This window comes from Coturnix japonica, chromosome 18 (genome assembly GCF_001577835.2).
Source record: "Coturnix japonica isolate 7356 chromosome 18, Coturnix japonica 2.1, whole genome shotgun sequence".
Lineage (NCBI taxonomy): Eukaryota > Metazoa > Chordata > Aves > Galliformes > Phasianidae > Coturnix > Coturnix japonica.
In genome coordinates this window covers 7,586,274-7,606,684 of record NC_029533.1, presented here as the reverse complement: position 1 = coordinate 7,606,684, position 20,411 = coordinate 7,586,274, and the positions used below count along the sequence as shown (strand labels likewise).

At 45.4% G+C, this 20,411-nt stretch overlaps 1 protein-coding gene across 3 annotated transcripts in view; it reads right to left on the bottom strand.

Annotated features, from left to right (window-relative positions):
- The window catches only part of COPRS (coordinator of PRMT5 and differentiation stimulator), a 111,506-nt gene that overhangs the window by 33,178 nt on the left and 57,917 nt on the right, over positions 1-20,411 (bottom strand). For all 3 annotated transcript variants that reach the window (XR_004309258.1, XR_004309259.1, XR_004309260.1), the window contains exon 2: positions 13,456-13,558. The gene's annotated coding sequence lies outside the window, so the exon portion shown is untranslated. The remainder of the gene's footprint in view (positions 1-13,455; positions 13,559-20,411) is intronic.

The following is a 20,411-nucleotide window of genomic DNA, read 5'->3' as shown; positions in this document are numbered from 1 at the left end:
TTCCTGGAGATTAGACAGAAATCTGTACAAACTCAGAAACAGGGAGATTAATTGCTGGAAATATTACCAAACCTGTGTACCATGTGAGGTACATGCTCATGCAGGGTGTTACGTATGTGCATGTGTATATCTTTATATAGCAGGCACGGTGGGCGTATGTACATACAATCTGCCCAGAATTTCACAACTTAACTGGGTGGAGGGCAAAGAAAGCTGTTGTGTGGAGGGAACAGAAGGATCCTTCTATTTCTTGTGCTAACTGTATAATTTGTTAATTCTCAGTGACCTGCTTGGCTCAGAACAAGTGCTGGCTTATAGCTTTCAACTCTGACCCAATCTGTGAATTCAAATTCCAGCCCTCTTTTGTAGCCATGGGAAAGTCCACAGACATCCTTCAGACCCAGAGCAAGAAGGAAGCAAAATAATGTCCAAGAGCCATGGAGAAAGCAGAGGTCTAAAGACAGAAAATAGCAATAGAAGTGGCAAAGACTGAACTGCATTTTATCAGCACAGGGAAGCTACCTCAGGTATTGCCAGAGCCCACAAAGCTGCCCATGCACTAATGTGCTTTGAGCTGCTTGCATGAATTACTGAGTAAAATGCTGGTCCACTGATGTCCATGAGAGTTTTGCCATTGACCTGAATGGTAGCTCCACCCCACTCTTATTTCTTCTGCTGATAACACTGTAAAGAGCCTCACTAAGTTAGGAAGTGGAAACGTGCCCAAGGCACTGCTAGTGATGAGCTGCATGTCTGTAGATGGTCACTAAACTGTAAATAAAGCTGTAAGTCTTTGGACTTTGCCCACAGAAATGTAGTGGGGTTTTTTTCCCCAACTGAAAATTCAGGCTTGATAGAGAGCAGGGAGAGCACACTGACTTCTAAACCTCCCAGGGCGGACTGACATGGAAGACCAAGCTGATGCCAGGAACAGAAGTAACTGACCTCTCTGTCTTAGAAAGTTATTCATGCTAGCAAAAATACAGAGTATAAAACATGTATTAGCAAACGACAAACATTTCTGACAGCAGCTGACAGAAGGACATGCCAGAGAACAGCTCTGTGGGCCTTCAGCTTTTCATTCCTTTCTATACAGATTTCTGCTGGAGATGAGCTGACTTGGTTTTGGAGTTATCTCCTGAGCCCACACCTCCCACATCACCGAACCCTCCAGGAACCTTCCAGATTCCCATCAGCTTTACAGAGAAGGCGTCACATCTCTTAATTTTCAAGTGAGAGCTGGAGCTCATCAGGCTGAGAACTATAAAACATTCCTCACAATCTGGGCTTTCTCGTGACTGACTCTGCCTTCCCTTCCCCAGGCAGCAGTGGCAGAGCAGTGCAGCAGCTGAGCAAACACAGGCCGGTGTGCTGAGCTGGGAGAGCTGGTGAAAGGCACAGCTACACCCCAAAGTCACGGAGCACAGAGGGAGAGGGTACGACACACCTGTGTAAGAAGTTCAAGTTTTAAACAACAAAGGTGTCAATCACAGGGTTTTGATTTTCCAAGAGCTAGCAGAAAAAAAAAAGCAGAGTGATGAGGTTTGACAGAACTCCTAAAATGAGTCTTTCTTCTCTGGTCCACATGGCAAAATTCATCCATTTCTAGGCTGTGTCACTCAGAAAAGCACTGACCACAAACACCCCCAGAGCTCTCTGGGAGAACCCTTCAGTATAATGCTAGCTGTACACAAACCTGGAAGACACGCAGGTGTTTAGATCTCCTAATCTGAGCTCCAAATCTCACTCAGAGCCATCTTTTGGTTCTTCACGCATCTTTTGATCTAATCCTTGTCCTGACTTGTATTGGTGATAATGCCACCGGCAACAGGTGAAGTCAGGAATGTGAGAACAAAGAGACGTAGAACAGATAGAGAACATCCAGGCCATAAAGCCCAGCTTCCTGAAAAACTTACAAGCCTGGAAACTCTTCTAGTTCTTCTACCCACTTCTATTTCATCAAATAAAGGAATTTAAATCACCCTATAAACAGACATGTACTGACATTTCCCATCCAATGAATGAACAGCTGTTATTCCAAAAAATCATTTTCGCATAAATGAGCCTAGAATTAATTTTCATCTTCTAGATTAACAAAAACTAAGATGTCGTTAAAAAGTATTTTAAAGGTAGATGCTGACTTAAGTTAGCAAGTGCCAGAGTAGCTGACACCTCACTGCCAAGCCAGGAACAACTGCTGCCCCCAGCAGAGCTCCTTTGATTTCCCTGGCCTTGCACAGCAGCCCTGCTCCTGCCCATCAACCACCCAATGCAGAGAGCACCCAAATCCCTGCACACACCTGCTCAACAAACAGCAGAGATGCACACTGAGCTGTACAAAGGAAGATGAAATAGGAAAGGACACACTCTCCTAATACCACGAGACTGAAGAAGCAAGAGCAACAGATGCCAGAAAAGCAGATAGAAAGGGCAGCATCTATTACCACTTACCAGGTACACTGTTGTTTTAGTACCATCGCACATAAAATGCTTGTTCCTGTTCCTGCCAAAGTTAAAAGCAGAATTCCCACTAGCTGGCCTAAGAATCAGGTCCACTATGTACTTTAAAGAGTTAGATCAGCAGCTTTCAAAGGCTCTGGAGGGTTTTCATAACGCTGCCTAATTAATTCACAGGCAAACAGATTATTTCTCAGGAGGTGAAAAGCAAGAATTATTTAAAAGCAGCCTTTAGGCAAACTACCAGGGAATAAGAAAAACGTAACTACTGGTTATGTCAGATTTCATTTTCCAGATCAAAAAATATTCTATCAGCTTCTCCTTTCTTGTGAATCTCAAAAGGTGTAACGAGAACCTGCATGTGCAGGAAAAGAAGCTGCTCCATGCAGCTCCAGATACCCATGGTCCACATTGCAATGCACTTCTGCTAACATCTCCTAAGTGGAAGCACATCAATGCATGGCAAAGCAGCACAAAGGTAGAAGTGGCTTCCCCTCCTCTCTGGGTCTCCTCTGCATGGGACAGAAAAGCTTTGTTCATATTGAATTATGCAATGCAAGAGACATTACAGGCCACCACTGCTTGACATAAGTAGCACAACTGTAACCTCTTAGTCTAATATCTGCATAAAATAATAAAGACTTTATCCAGAGGTTTTATTTTCTAAGTGCCACGAGTTGTGCTTGGTGGGAGAGCACAGCTGCTGGTAAAGCCCCACAGAAGGTCAGTGTCAATGCTGGAACGAGTCAAGGTCTCCTCCCTGCCCTGCTGACAAATGCCACCTCCAGATTTGCAGTCGCTGTAGTTTGGCACAGATCTGCTGAAGCAACTGAAACTACACCTGCCTACCCCAGCACTGGTTTTGGCTTGAAAGGGAGGTAAATGTTTTTAGAAATCATGTCTGGAACATCAGACCAAAAAGGCATTAAAGTCTCAGGTCCTAGTGGAAGTCAATACAACCAAATTCTATAATATCTCTTCAAAGAAGCCAGCACAGATGAGAGTGATAGGAGAGCTCTCATGTTAATACATCACTTAACTGATCATTTAGAAAAGCTTACTTAGTATTAGCTCTATGCATAAGAGGTTTGTGCTTCTTAATCCCACCTAAGCCTTTTAAGACACTCTGTTTTTTAATTCAAGGTTTTACAAGGAGAGGGTGTTAAACTCTGTCCTACACAAAGAAGAAAATGGTGCAGGCTGGAGAGCAAAGGACCCTGTGAGAAGCACGGCAAGTCAAAGATGTAGCAAATCCTTTGGGACCAGTTTTGTGGCATTCCCATGTCCTGTGTGGGCAGTGGGAAGGAGTGAAGGGTACAGCACAGCCTGGTCAGACCCTGCTGGGGTTGAGCAGAGATGCTGCAGCCATGGCAGCAACTCCAAGTGGGGGAAAGCTCAGGATATTCTGCCAGACAGATATAAGACAACCAATAGCCAGATGATCAGCTTGAAAAGAAAAGCATCTCACCAAAACTCTTCTATAAGTAGCAATATTATTTCTAATTTGCTGCAATACTGCTGCAGTGGCTCTTCAAAGCTGATTCTCTCTGCTTTGCCTTCAGGATGTGGGAATCATTCCTATGCAACTGGAGTGGTAAAGGGCTCTGCATTATTCAGCTCCACTATCCCATCAGCCTCGCTCCTTCACTCTGCACACAGAACAAATTTCCCCCACAGCAAAACCAGCTTCTGGAAACTCCCAGGCTGGGATAACAGTGTGTCTTTGCTCCTGGCACAGCAGAGGTGATGGCTGCCACTCCCCTGCCAACGTCTTGGTTTGGGGGAACTCTGCTGCTGAGCTGTTTTTCTTTTTGGGGTGCTAAACAGCAGTTTTGGAAATCTTTAAATATTCAAACTTGGGCTCAGCCAGTCAGATCCAGAGAGCACTCAGAAAACACCAGCATCCGACAGGGCTGGCGCAACCTCCTGTTTTTCTGGGATGCCCTCCAGGTACCTGAGGACTGTAAAGCAGAGAAGAGGGGAGAGTCAATAATTCACGCTTTTACAGGACAAGATTCAGATAAGCCTGAGCAAACCATGCACTCTGCTGGGGCTTAGCTGCTCCAGTCCTTACATATTTTTGGCTGACGGCTCCTTTGAATTCTAAAGGAAAATTAAGAAGCTTGCTGTTTTAAGAGGTTTTGCAAATCTCCTTCCTTTAATTCTCCTCATGTACTCTGTATGGGTGTGTTCTCATTACAGCTAGGAAAGACCTGAAGATCTTGTTTCCAGGCTCTTCAGAGTGGGGCAGATTTGAATTCAAGTCACGGGAATGTGAAAACAAAAAAGGTAACACTGGAGGATTTCCTTACTCTCCATCTTTCCCCAGACTTGACTTAGATCTTGGGGTCTTACTGATTTCTGTATCTTTTCACAGCTACGGTGCCAAAATTGTATTTGATGTTAACATACTACAGACAAGATATTTACATTTTTTCATGGACTCATCTAGATTTGAATGCATTTGCTACCTTAGGTGGCCCAAAAAGACCTAAGAGCTGACTTAACACCATGGCTGGTCTGTATGATAAGGCAGGTATTGTGGCAGTCACAGTCGGAACTGTGTGGAGTAGTTTAAGGGAGATTCTGATGAGGCCATTTACTTATGATTATTTTATAGCCTTCAAAATGTGCACAGCAAACGTAATGCAAGCAAGGACTCATTTCTGTTACGTTCAAGAAAATGTTTACGTTGGCAGAAAATGTATCTCTTCAAAGCCTATTAACACAGCATTACAAAAGGCAGAACAGTCAGTTCCTCAAACTGGAGCTCAAACCTGTTTACTTTGATGAAATAAATGGTTAAGGGCAACGCGAGGTGCAGCAGCATTGGACAGACCAACACACCAAGCCCAAACCTACAAATGCTTCCTCTTATGAGGAGGCCAAAAATCAAACTTAAATGATACTAATCAAACTTAAATCAAACTTAAATGACAGTAATACACATAGCAGCTCTGTTCTTTCCAGCAGTAGCTAGAAATAAAATTGATCAGGCTGTTTGTCAAGGTGCAGCCTTGCAGAACACAACGGCATAAGCCTAAATAACACGTAAATAAATAACATTTCCATTAAGTTTTTCAGCTGCTTCAGCCACATACTGGCAGTCATGCTCACTAGGCAGAAAATGGTTGGTTTTTAATAGGCTCTGTGGAGAGTGGCAGGCAGCAGGGACACTTCCCAACCGTATCTTAGTATTTTATCAATCTCAGCCTCCTTTGGGTGGTTTCTGGACCAGCCATGCCAGGACAGATGCTTGGGCTGCCTCCAGGCAGAACAGCACTGTGTGACCGTGCTGCTCCCAGCAGGCAGCCGGAGCGTCTCCGTCCTGCATTCCTGACACCAGGACACCACTCCCATGCTGGGACGAGCATCGTGCAGACATCCAAGCATGTTGCATGGAGCCAGCCTGAATAGGAATCGGTGGCGCTGAGCCAGAGCTAATAAGGCTGGTGAGACCTGAGCTGACTCCTGCAGTCATGAGTGCAGGGAGCCAGGTCAGGTCCAGCACTGTACCAAGGCATTACCCTTCCCAGAATGAGAAGCGCTGGGAAACACAGCACAGAGAGCAGCTCAGCTCCCACAAAGCTCACTTAGCACCAGTTAGCCTTATATCACACAGAGCTGTCTGCATATTTTAAGCTGCTTTTCCCAGAACTCACATCAGCCAGTTTCCTTCCCCACCTGAACCATCCTGGCATCTAACACACAGTGGTGAGCTGGCTGCGTGAAATTAATTTATAACAAAATTCAAATATTCTGATAAGTTGCAGTCAATCTGTAGTGCAATAGTTTGCAACCAGATGGTCAGACCATCATGACCATTTAGTCTGATCTGCTGATTAACATGGCTCACACAAGTTCCTTCCAGTTGGTAGGATTACTTCCAAGAGCTACTGGCCAGCACAGCACTGGACCAGCATTGTTCCCCATCACCTATGTGGTGACTTGAGAAGTGCAGCTGAGCAGGGTGGCTCTTTTTCCAGCATCACAAGATTCAGAGAGGTGCAGTGGGTCTCAGTGTGCTGGGATTGAGTGGGAGCTGTAGAGGGCCAACACCAGCTCCAGGAGCTCCTGCTGCCGGCTCCCATTGGCAGGGGGCTGTCGCAAAGTCCTGCCTCCACTGGCAATAAAATCAAGTGGAATTTTGCTTAAGTAAGGGCTGAGTCAGTCATGAGTCAGGACTCGTGGACTTGGCCCAAAGCATACATACATTTAACAATAATTGCCTTGAGTGCTTGGATAAGTTTTCAACAACAGTGGGGAGATGTGAATAATTTTGGTCCAGCATGAAGATCAAAGAATGGTGAACACATCCATGCTACCCAGCCTTGTGGGCACTGTCCAGCCCAACCACAGGAGCTGTTTGCTTCCCAGGCTGAGAACCTCAACCCATGGGTGTCAAAGAGTGAAATCATAGCTACTCTTTGATGTATTTATATGGGTGGAGATTCCAGGTCATGCAATGAAATGGGATTACTCACACCCTTTTGTTCCCAGGGATTAAAGCCTTTATCTTCACATTCTCAGCAGGAATATCATAATGTTTTGGGAAAGAAACCTTAAGATCTATACCAGTTACACACTGCTGTTCTTTTAAATATATATGATATGTGGTTAGCCTTCAGGACAGAATACAGAAGCATAAGAACAAACAAATGAACTAACAGTAAAGGACGGAGTACAACCGAACAACCGAGCACAGTATCAGTATGGGCCCAGTCTTTTTTTCCCTCACTCCCACAGAGCACTCATCACTTGTAATCATATGGGAAAACTGCACCAGCAAAATAACATATTGTTAATATTCCTATGTTGATTCTTTTCTGCCTGTGATATCTTGCCCTAGCTTGAACTGCCCCAGGCACGTCTATTATGCTCATCCAATGGATATGACTCCTTCAGGTTTGAAGGTAATGAAGAGACCCATTAAAGCATTTGCCTGCTTGGTACCAAGTTCATATCTTAAAGGATGAGCATGACCCCAACATACAAAGTAGATTTAGGAGCCAGTAGAATAACTCAAGCTAACAGGTATCAGCCACTCCATAATAAATGCCTTAGTTCTTGTTCTGACCTCTTGGCAAATGCAAAGTAAGTCAAAGTAGCTTTTCCTTTCCACAAAAAAGGTGATACCCACATTGCTTTCACTGGGGGTATAAGCACGAACAAGGCAGTTACGGTGAAGAAGCTGGCATGCAGGAGCTTGCTATGCTCAGGTAATTTGCCTGCACATCAGAGCCCTCAGCACAAGCAGGGCTCAGAACCAGCGCAGATTGTAAACTGGGGTCAGAAATACACAGCCTGGACAGGCACAGCTACAGAACCTCAGTGCTGCCGTCATGGGTTACCTAGAAACCTTTGTGCTACATCTTGAATTCATGCTATGCCGTTTGGCATCACAGTAACTGACAGAACATACACACAGGTTCATTAGCAGCTTGGAAACTCTCCTGTGCTAAGAGGAGGAAGAGATGAGTACCACAGCACAGATTTAGGAGTGGAAATGGCGCTTCAGCTCAGGACCAGATAAACAGATATCTCTGTGGCAGACCATGAGAATCCCAACAAGATTTCCCTCCAACCCAACCATTTTTATCTTGGATCTTCAATTATTTCTTTAGGTGACATCCCTTTGCAATCCATCTCAGCTAGCCAGAAGAGGTATGCCATAGGGCAGCTATTAGCACTAATTAACATTACTGGCCTTCAGCAGGTGCTGTGAACCAACTGCACTGTGCTAGGTGCCGTGCAGGTCAAAGCAAGGAACAGCCATGCCCCAGAGGATATGCAGCTAAAGTGAGCAAGCAGTACGTGTCAATTCACAGGTTTAAAACATGCCTTACAGTGCTTCTCAACCAAATAGCAATGACAGGCTACAAAAACCTATTTTAATTCCTTGCGTCAAACCATGAGGTGAGCATCCTGTCTCCACTGCAGGAGAACACAACGTCTCGTGCTCACAGTCACAAGGCAAAGTGTAAGCAAGAATCTCAAGCACACCCCGAAGCAGAGAAGGCAAATTCCAATTAAACACTATTCAATTAAAAAACTTCACGTCTTTCTGACACAATTCTTTAAGAACTTTCAAGCATGACAGCAACTTGGTGAAGCGCAGAACAGGTTGGAGAAGACAGACAGAGAGAGCAGGAACTGTGAGCGATGAGAACAGCACATCATGCAGCAGCCACGCCATGGGCACTTCAATCACTGCTCAGGATTTTGCAGACATATCTAAGAGAACCTTAATAAAGGATTTCATGCTCTGCTCCATCAAAGGACAAGCAAAATTGCACTCATCTGCCATCAGAGCAGACATTGACCGTAGGCTCAGAAAAATGCTTTCATGGAGATCCCAATGAGAGCCTCATCCTGCCATTATTTGGTAATCAGTGTGACCCAGTTGGGACTGAGAGGGCCAAGGACTTGCAAAAGATGTACGCACATGCTTAAGACTGAGCACAAGAATAGCTCCAGTGAAGTGAAGCACATTTATGAGCGACTGCATAGAGTTAAGCTGAACTCTGCAACTGCTCGGCAATTCTGCTGATTGCATCTGCATCAATAAAAGGATTGTTTTGCTAACAAGTATCAGCTGGGCGTTACATGGAAGGGAAAGGTGAAGACATGAGAAATCAGGACGGAAAGTTGGTTGCTGAAGGAAAATCGGGGGCTGAAGAAAGAGTGCTTGGCTCTTCCAGCAATTACAAAACCTGCCCAGCTCCCAGAAGGGAGAACTCAAGTGAGCTGCCTGCCATAGCTGTGCTTCTAGTTCTCACAAAGGTCAGTACCGGCACAGCCAAATGCCAGGCATTTGTTTAGCTTTATGAGTAATTTACTGCTTTAAAGACCAACAAAAAGCAACATGAAGTGGGAGCACACCAGGACTGTGCATCCTGCAGCACTGAGCACGTGGAGGTCTCCAGCTCACAAGGTGCAGCCAGGCCTGGCCATGAATGGTGGTATCACAGATTCACTGCCTCCACTGGGCTCTGCAGAACACTGCTGCAGTATGAACCACAGTTACATATGAATAAACACTGAGTGCAAGGATCTGAACTATTGCAGTTGGTCAGTTATTGGAAGGGTGACCAGACTGCAAGAGAAATTTATTCTTCTCCAAAGGCAGGGAGCCAAAAGACCAAAGCAATTACCAAACAATGTGCAGACAGAGCATCGCAAGCATTCCCCATGGGAAACGTAAGCCTCTGCTCCAGTCTGTGTGTGATGGGGAGCGCTGTGGGCAGGCCAGGACCATGCAGAGCCACGAGGATCACACTTGAACCCCTGAGCCCCAAACTGGGCCTTGTTCCCCACAGGAGTGTGCAGGGCACACAGGAAAGCTCTGAGCACAGCCTGGGCTCTGCCTTTGGCTTGCAGAAGTTCTGTACCAACATACCAAAGGCTTCTTCTCTCTAGATATTTATTAAAATGCATTTCTGACTGCTATTATTTTTACTTTTAATCTGGGAAATCCAAGACCTCAGGAACCATCCCAGAATGTGGCCTGGAAGCTCGGAACCCCAGCTGGAACCCTGCAGCCCCCATTCAACTCCAGCCCTGAACCCTGGCCCCTCATCACTCCTCCATAAAGCAGCCAACACAATTTCTACCCAAAGAAGGTGGCACAAAAATATACATCAGGCGTAGGAACACACGAAACCAATAAAGCAGTGAGAGCAGAGCAGCATCACCAGATTGCACAACCATGTATGTGTGTACACACACTCACACATGCATCTACATACAATTTTCCCTTTTCCTGTAAGGCATTTTATTGTTTTGTTAATTCCCAGGATATAATCTGTTTTGCATTAAGTGGGATGTTAAGCATCTAATTGTCAAGTGCTGATAAGCCATGGGAAATTTTATGACAAGATAAGCATCAGCTGAATGGAGATAAAACACTTCAGATGCTAAGGTGAGATTCCAGGTGAGATCAGCCTGCACACTTGTGAATACCGGCACGGAAGGAATGCCAGGAGGAGCTGCAGAAATCCTACAGGTGGAAAGGGACAAACTGAGGAGCTGAAGATCAGAATCAATGGTTACCAACTGCTCCACATTCCCAGCTGTGTGGGGCACTGACACTTTGCACCTGGACTGATGTCATCATCTGGGAACGGCCTCAAGTTTCATGCATTTGATGTAAAACCTGTCATTTACTCCTAAAGTACCACGACACCTACAAATACTGTCAAGTACCCAGAAATACCATAACACAGACTGTAAACATGTTTTTTGCCCTCTTTTATCTCTTCAAATCAGACAGAATTTGCAGCATGGCCCCAGCCCAACAGCTGGAGCCGCTCCCTCACCATCCAGCCCTGCCATGAGCAGTTCATGCCCTTGTAGGTGAAGATGTGACATTTCTGCAATTCAAACTGAGCTTATTGTCAGCCCAAGTAACTGCTTGATCTTATGAATATCAGCATTACCTTCCGCTTCCTCCTGTCCATGTATGTCATACTATCCTAATGTAGGCAGTGAGGTCTGAGCAGAGGCTTCACACAGCTCTGGCAATGGCCCCAAGGCTGTGAGTCAGCGTGCTACCACACACCTACTACCAATACTCTGTTACTCTGGGTTCTGGTCCATTGGTTTTATGATTACACCTCTTCAGTTGTCAGTAAGCTGCAGTCCAGAGCAGCATAAGCACAAGGGAAGGAAAACACATCTACTTTGTGCTGGCTCTGGGGTAACAGCTCCTCCAGCAGCCTCAGTGTTGCATCAGCTGGCTCCTACTTATCTCTATGACCTCCCGCTACTTGCCACTCTCTGTCATGGTTTTGGAACAGCAGTTGCAGAGATTGAATTTTGTGATCCTAACAGACTTTGAGCCTTTTAACCCCAAGCACTATTTGTTTTGCTTGGCACGTTCTTTATGACGGAACAAGAATGGGACTGGCTCTCCAGATCAGCCTCGTGGTTAGGTGCTTCCAACCAGAGCCTGGAAGTGACAGTGACCCTGCCTGTAACCCACCCCACAGACCTCTGACAGTCCTGTCTGGAGAAGCCGCACAGCTAAAGGGAAGCACCCAGCTTCTCCAAAACAAGCACCCAGCACACCCCTCCTGCACTTCAATCCACCAGCACAGCTGGCTCATACCCCAGCTTATATTCCTGCACTGCTGGAACCACAGTCTCCTCCGAGCAGCTCCTCCCCCCTCGAGGTGTTGCATCACACAACTGTCTGTTTAGTGAACAGCTCAGCTGAAATTATCTTTTCCTATTCTCTCTGGATGGCCCTGACAATTTTCTCATGCCCTCTGCGACTGGTAGGGATTTCTTTCCTATTCACAAATCTTTTCTATTTTCTTTAGAAGATAACTATTTTCAGGTCCCTGAAATTTCCTTCTAATTCACTGTTAAAAAGCAGCTGGCAATAAGCTCACTTCTAGTACTGAAGAAGCTGCTTTTTTTCCTCTCTCTACTTTCTTTTCCCATTTTTGCTACAGACATTGGGAAAGGAAGCCAAAAAGGAAGCACTGTAAAACTTCTACATGTTTTAGGGATAAAACAGTTGTCACTTCAGAGGGTAATTTTACACTTCATTTCTCAGGTGACGCTATTATACACAGCACTACTGCAAGCCAGGTAACAAGAAAAATAGTCTTACACTGCATGGAAAATGAAGCTTATATTCCCAGCAGAATCAGAGCTGCAAGCCCCGCCTGGGGCTGGGCACTGGTGAGTCAGCACTGACCATCACTGTAAGTGCCTCCAGCAGATCTCACCAGAGCTGAATCAGGCCTAATTGCATTTTAGCCTGGTGAAACACAATTCTGACAACTGCACTTTGTAGCTTCGCGTTATTTTTTGTATCTGCTCTGAACCAGCTTCACCTGCCTTTCTGTCAAAGACAACATCTCCCCACTGGCTTCTTGACCTGAAATGGATTGAATTTCAACGCTGAAGCTCTCTGAACTCAGATCCTGCGAGTGTTGCTTGCAATCACTGTAGTGATCTGAGAGACTCTGGACATGAAATCCTTTGGCTCCAAATCAGTGTTTTACAAATACAATACTCCCCCCCCCCCCTTCTTTGGCCTGAAGGTGGAATGTACGTTCTTTGGGTAAAAAGAAAAAAACAAACAAAAAAACCCACCACTATCTACTACTCTGAGGAGTTCTAGTGCACTGCTATTAAATCATTTAATGTAGGATCAAGCACTGCCACAGCAAGCTTAGCATGACTTGTTTACTGATTTGAAGCTACCTCTGCATAAACTGATGGATCACTCCAAGTGCTGCTCCTCTTAACAAGCTGCGGCTACCGAAAAGCACTGTTGCTACATTAACTAATGCATTAGAAGACATAATCAGTTCAGATGTCAAGGCAATTTCTTGCTGGCCTTCCTCTCACAGTAACATCTCTCTTTGCTCCTTCCCCAGGGCAGCAGAGGTGCACTCTGCCTCTCAGACCTTTGCCAGCTTTCTCAAGGATGAAATTCCTTGTGGTAAAAGAATCTTGTTAAAAAATATGAGGGGGAAGGATGAAAAAATTTCAGTTGCTTTGTAACTAATTTTGCTCTGTTTTGTTGCCCCTCATATTTCTGGCTGCCTGACTACAGCCCAGCTCTGTGTCGCATGTACAGACTGCAGGAACACAAGGAATGACCCAAAACTGCATTACCCTGACCCAGATGTGGGTTAGCAGCATCTGGGCAGTGGGGATGTTGCCTATTCTGGCATTTAATTCAGCAAGGCCCAAGCTATGCACACTGGGCAGCCCCTCACACTGATGGCAGCCTGGCTGCCCCATGCCAAGGCTATCCCCTCAGCATGCATGTGGGAAAAAGCACAGCACACCCACACTCAGAGTCACAGGCTCCAGTCCCAGCTGAGTCAACTCAGCCCCATGTTTTTGCAGAGAAGATATGTGGAATCTGATTGGGCTTATCACGTATGTACAGGGCAGGGAGTGGCTCTTTGACTTCAAAGAACAGATAAGGCCATCAAAGTAATTGCCATCTTTAAATACTGTCTACTTACTCACCAGATCACTGCTGAATTCAGATTCCTAGTCTCTCACTCCAGTAACCAAGTGGATGCACTTAATGCTTGCTGCTCCTGTTTTAGCTTGCAGAGTCAGCGCCGCCCTGGGGAGAAGAGAATCAAGAGAATGACTTTATGCTTAAGGATCAGCAGATCCCTGGTTAGCAGCTTTGCCTGGGATGTAACATGATTTAATGCTCGCTGCCTGGGGACCGTGAGCCCCCCATGGGGCTGTGAGCATCAGGCAGCCCATACTGGGAGCAGGGACTGGCTCCCCTTCTGTGCCCTGCATCGCACCCCTGCGTTTGGGAAGTAAATGTGTTGTGTTAGGTCATGGTGTGGGTCTGAACTGGAAAGAGGGGAGTCCTGTTTAATTCCACGGGCCTGTTCCTACAGAGTAAGTGCAAGAGAGCACAGCAAGCAGGTGAGATGAGAAGTTCCCCACCCTGAGAACAGAAGCTGGGAGTTACCAGCTGGGATGCCAGAGGGGAGGCAGAGGTGGATGAAAACAAAGTGAACTTTGTGGCTGACTCAAGGCAAGAGACAGCATTCTGTCAAGGGCTCTGCTTCACCCAGCACCACCTTGCTAGGACTCAGGTGGAAAGAATTTCACTTGCGGGCAGCAGAGCAAGGCAGATATGCTATCTCAGCACCCCACCCCATCCCTCACTAGGCTTGTCTCAGGTTTTGATATGCAGTGTGCAAATCTGGAATGCATTCATAAATAAACGTCAAATTCTCAGATGTATTGTCAGCCTTAAAGAAAATGAGCAGTGTTAATTAAAAATCACTGTTTCTTTTACTCATGACCTGAGTCACATCTACAGCCTTGCTGCTACTTAAATGTGTAAGACATGCAGAGAAATGCAACCAGTGCTTATCGACTCTGAGAAGCCAGAAAAATGACTATGCCAGTATTTGATTGAAATGATTGAAAATCATCCAGAAGCTGCAGCAAAAGGTTCAACAACCCTGAGGATTCCCTGTGCAATATACTTGTAAGGGATACATAGATTGCAGTTTCTTACAAGATGCCATGAAATCTTTCCCCACGTTTCTCATCCAATCTATTTTACTGTATTTCAAATATTTTGCTTCACCAGGTGACAGCACAGACTGACACATGTTATATGTCTCAGTAGGCTGGCACATATAACCCCTACAACCAAATTCCATTTGTCCAAGCTGACATTCCTGATACCTATTTGGTTTCTGTGCACTGCAGCTCCCGTATTTCTGACCCCCGAAATGCAGCACTCCCGCCTGGTGCTCAGTGGAGGGAATGTCAGCTCTGAGCACTAACACTGCAGGACACCTTGGGGCTGGAAAAATTCACATTTCTTTCTGGCCCAAGGGGCTGAGGGAAGGGCACTGCTCCCCGTGGGCTGTGTGTAATCACGGCCATTGCTGTCCCCAGCTCATCTTGCCCCAAGCATCGCCCTCACTGCTCATGTGCTTTCGGTGGGATAAAAGAGGAGCTAAGATCACAAAGCTGACCACAACACCACAACCGACATGAAACCAGCAGAAGGCAGCTCACCTCATGCACACAGGATATCCCTACCCATGTTATCTCATGAGAAGGCTTCATCCAAACCACAACAAAGGCTTTCACGGGCTTTGGATGAGAACTGCTTCAAAGTCCTCCCTTTTCCAGAACAACCTCATTCTGGATCTATTTTGGCTTGTCACAAAGCCAGTGGCACAAATCCAATGACTTCAGCAGTAGGTACAATTTAGCAAAACTCATTACAAATGGGGTTAACTCGCTACTAAAGGAGATAGCAAGCATTGCTTTCCCTTGGAACACGCAGGGGCCCCTGGCTGGCATGTCCTGCTGGGCAGCCATCAGCAAACCCCTGGAGCACTGGGGAGGTGGCTTTTTCCTGGCCTGAGCACAGCCAGCCTCTTGGCTTCCCTTCATTCAGTTGATCAAGCAGACACACAGAGCAGCTGACCTGCTTTTCGGCTCTTTTCTACAATCAGAGTTCCACCACGTTACTGTATCTTGTTTGCTGCTAATAACAGGCATTTACACCTGATGTGAACAGGCATTTATACCCAATGACCCACACAGCAAACAAAGGCAATGGGCCAACTCTTGTCCTGTTGACACCTACCATTTTTTAGCTCTAGCAGTGTGCATGTAAGAGCAAGCAGAGCACAGCTCAGTAATTTTGCAACCGGGGCTGTCAAACTTCAGTGCCAGGAAATCTACCTGTTGCAAAATGCAATATAAACACCACAGCATTATAATATCTGCACTGCCTGCTCATGACTAATGGTTAATAAAAGGTAGCCATCTCCTTTTTTAGTAAAGCAACACGGTTTGTATTTAGGATTTAGCACTTTTAACTTTTTTTTTCCCCAAGAGATTAGAATTTGGTCATAAAAACCTTGTTCTGGAAAGACATTTAGCAGAGGCATTGCCTTGGCTCAACTGCAAACACCTTTTGATAGTGAACTTAAAATAAATCCTCCATTCAGGCTGTGAAGTGGCAGGACCGTGACACCAATGTAAGCATTTTCACAGAGGTTTTTCAAGTTCCAATCTGTTCCACCACACCCTGGCTCATACAGTAACCATGGTCCCATTTAAGACTCACAGAGGGCAGTGGGAACTTTCCCATCACATTGCAGGGCTCTACCAAAACTTAACTCACTGCCCAATTTTCATTCCTTTGCCTCTTTGCTAATCATGATTTTACCTAAACCTAGCCAAAGCTCAGCAGGCCAGCTCTGCTCAGTACAACATCTGAGCACAAGCTTTGGCACCAGGATTCAAGAACGCTGTTAAAAGCTTTGCTGATATCAGAATTGAGGGGCCTTTAGGTTCAGTGTTCATTCCCACAACACTGGTAGAGCTGCTTTCAGGGACTGCTTGCTCCTCTTTACTGTTTATGAAGTGCTGAATCTCCAGCTCCACTGGCAACAAAAGCAACCCCTCTCCACTCTGGGAATGCATCGTTAATTGTGGAATTTGGATACTAGTGGATGTCCTTACAGTTTTCAGACTCTGTTGAGAAAGTAGATCCTGTAAAAGGACTCTGCGGGACTATTTCCCGCTTAGAAAATAAAGAACATAAAAAACCAGGAATTCAGTCCACTGTGGACATACTGAAGACTGAAGGTCAGGCTCTAACCTCAGCCACTGCGCTGCCAGTCCAGAACACATGCTGAAAACTTAATGGAATGACTTCAGACTTTCCCCAGCAGAGCTGAGCACAGACACGGGCCCACACTGTCTGGAGATGGAGATATTCTGAGCCAGACTCTTCACCCTCAGTCTTGGGAACATTTTCATAATGGAACATGATGTTTGCAGAAACTAGTCCAGAGGTGGCTTCTCCATCTGTAAATATGTCAAGAGCAAATTGGCAAGCTGACTTCTCCATCCCTGGAATGTGCAGGAAATAGCTACAACTATACTTACCCACAAAAGAAATAGCTTCATTCCCATCACCAAAATGGTTTCTAACATGTCATGCTCACAGTAGCTTTGATAAAAGGCCGTAACACACTGTATGCCCCTTAAACGGCTTTTAAATCTCAGCCCAAGCATTTCATTATGAGCTCATTAAAAGATGACCGCTCCCTCAGACTGCTGTGGTCACACAGCAGAACACGAGGTAATTGGAACCGTTTCCCCCCTCCTACATCAACGTGTAATATAGCAGTCAATGTAAACGCTCGCTTTGCTTGCCAATGTTGCCATACAAATCAGCACACCAGACTTGGCAGCAGTTCAGCCAAATCTGGCACCGGCTCCAAGCTTGTTCGTTTCACAGTTGTTAAGAAAAACAAATCTGTATCATGAACGTGCTTCACAACCCTCACATTTCTGTTTTGTTTTTGCACAAAATATGGGTGAGTTTCTGTTCTGTTTCACTTTGGTGCAAGCCCACTGACTTTGATACTTCCAGGCTCTTGCTGGTCTGTATGTGACCACAATGCAGCTCTAGATCTGTCATAAGGGATGATTCATCAGTCCTTTACTATGTCATTAGCATCACAAACTCATTCACACAAAGCAACTCACATCAGAACTAATACAGGAAGCAATATCAAAGCTGGTAGGGACACCGGAATTGATGCTGGTGTAGCTGCGTCACTGATATTGCTGAAAGTCTATGTCAGAACTCTAACCATCTTGATTTTAAAGTTCATTAACTACCCTGTTAATGCAAGAGTCTTAAGAGTGAGGTACATGCTCTGTAACAAAGAGAGTAACACAACTGGAACTCCTACCCCTTCAGTATGACAATAAAACATGTGTTTGCACAGAGTAACAGCAGTATTTGTCACAAAGTATCCCTAAATACTCAATAATTTGGATACACATCATACCCTTGCAATGAAGCTATGCCAGAAGCATAAAATAGCAACTGCCAGAAATAGGGATATTTTGCACAGCAATTACAGGAAAGAGAAGGAATGGGGCACACTCTTACTCTGTCCAGGGTTTGCATGGGACCCTGGGTGGGAAAGGATCAGAGACCTTCCTCCTGCTCCCACCACATCCTGTAGTCTCTATTTTAGCTCAGTGAGGCTTTATCTTAATTCTTTAGGCACTTTGGCCACCTCCTTTTCTACTGAGAGTGGCTTCACAACCTTCCTGCTCTGGACAGACAGATTGCCCTCAGCTTCCAGCTTAAATTTACCCATGGACAGCTCATAAACACTTGTTCTCTGGCCAGAATCAGGGTTCAAACTGATTCAAACCCACTAAAATTAATGAGGTTTTTTTTTTTTTCTCATTGACTTCAGTGAGCCTTGAATTAAGGCCCTGTGTGTGGACAAAAAGGCTTAGGGCAGTTTTTGTAAAAGGAGAGTTTTATCCTGTTGATCTTGGCCTCTCTCTTCAGCCTGCTGTGAACTGTCTGCCTTAGTTTAATGCTGTATTCTTATCCTGTTCTAGTGCAAAACTCCTGTTGAAATCCAGGACGGTCTTGCCAAGTTGTTATTAATTACCGTGGTTCTCAAGGCTCAATCCTGCAAACTGATCTGCATGAGCTCACAGGTCTCTCTTAAAGGATCTCCTTTCAGGATTTGGGCTCTAGGTTTGCAAAGCAAGGCCCAGGGGGAAAATGTGATTGGCAGCGCACGCTCTGAGGTCTGCCTGCCCTACCAGTGTCACTGCAACCTTGAGCACATAAACCCAGCACTGCTGGGTATTAAAGGAAGGGCAGGAGGACAGCAGGGACATGGAGGCAGCCTTGCCTCCAACCTTTCCAACCAGCCTTTTGCTTGTCAGAGTTCATTTAAGTAGAATTCAGCTATGCTGGAGGAGGGCATGACTCAGGTGCAGCTCCGGAACAAAGGGAAGAAGGCCAAGCAGCAGGGCTGAAGGGGAACAGTTTGATATTACTTTTGGGGCTGCAGCACAAGATGCTTCTTATCCTAACTAACAGCAAGATGTTGCATAGGATGCATAGGAGCTTTAAGTGTTGATATGTGGGCTTTTAATCGTATCTCCAGTACTAGGAAATCCTTCTTTGATTAAAACAGGACTCTGGATTAGTCTGCCCTACCTTTATTAATAAACTTTGTACTTGCTAGTGCCAGGATTGCAGTAAAAGCAGGTTTAGGATACACTTGTGTTGTTCAATTAAGCTGAATGGTAAAAAAAAAAAAAAAAAAAAAAAAAAGATGGAAAATACTGTTTACCAGTGGAAATAGAAAAACTTCAAATAGTTATAGAAAAAGTTATGAGCTCTTCAGTTAGACCACAGGCACTGTACAAAGCAAGCAGGTCAAGATATACTTTAATCCTCAAATCTGAAGTGTTAAAATAATCGTTAAGTATTTGCATAGAATTATGCTGGATGAGTTCAGGTCTCACTAATTTTGGTAGTCAAATGCCTGTAAAAATAACTAAGACCCTAAAAAAGAATGACATCAGCCATAACTACTTATTCTGCTCCAGATTTGGCAGGTAAAAAATCAGCAAGAAACCAACTGCATTATGCTGACTGGGCTGACTGGGCTCCGCGCCTATTTCCCATCATGTAGGGAGCCACGCCAAATCCTTGACACAATAGCAATTTTTGCTCAATGCCAAGTATTCTCAGCCTGGCAGTGTGAATGCACAGCCGCCTCCTGAGGTCATGGAACTGTAATGGCATCCAAACTGCAGCGAGCATCGCTGCTTTAGGAGGTGAAGTAGTTGTTGCATGAGACCACTTCCACTTAGCCAAGCTGCCAGAAGGTGCATTACAGTGACACCAAATCATGGCACCCTTAATGAAGCCACAGCACATGCCAAGCAGCCAGCAGCTCATGGAGCAGTGGCCTCCAGGGAGCCTGGAAAACAACTGGGTCAGGATTGCTGCTAACCACCCCAGTATCAGGTATCTGTACAAGCTACGACACAGCAACTGCCAGTCACGTTAGGTGACAAGTGGCTTCTATTTAGACATGCTCTACTCAGTCAGTACAGAGATAACAAAAGCACTTTACTGCACTGCATCCTTCCATAGGGATGGGGACACCTGACAACGGCACAGCAAAGAGCTTAGCTGCTAGGTTGCAATGCAGGCACAGACAGTTCTTCCTCCACTTGGCTGATCATCATGTCCTCCATAACAAACACTGAGTAGAATCACGCTGGCTTAATAATATACTTCTATGGAGATGGACACACTAAAAAGGTGTAATTAGATGCTGTCAGCCACTAAACAACATGACCTGCACATGTTTGGTCTGTATGGCAGATCCTTGTTTTCATGCTGAAGGGTCAAAAGCTGTACACTGAACCTGCCCAGCAGACAAGGTGCCAAGCCCTTCATAAGTCACTCAGGAAAGTCAAAGCATCCTTAAAGCTCACAGGGGCATGCATGCAAAAGCCATGTGACTGCTCCTGTCAGGTTCCTCATTTACCTGCTGCTGTCCTTGTGTCTTCCACTGTAACACAACATGATAAAACACAGGAACAGCCTAAGGCATCTCAATTAAATA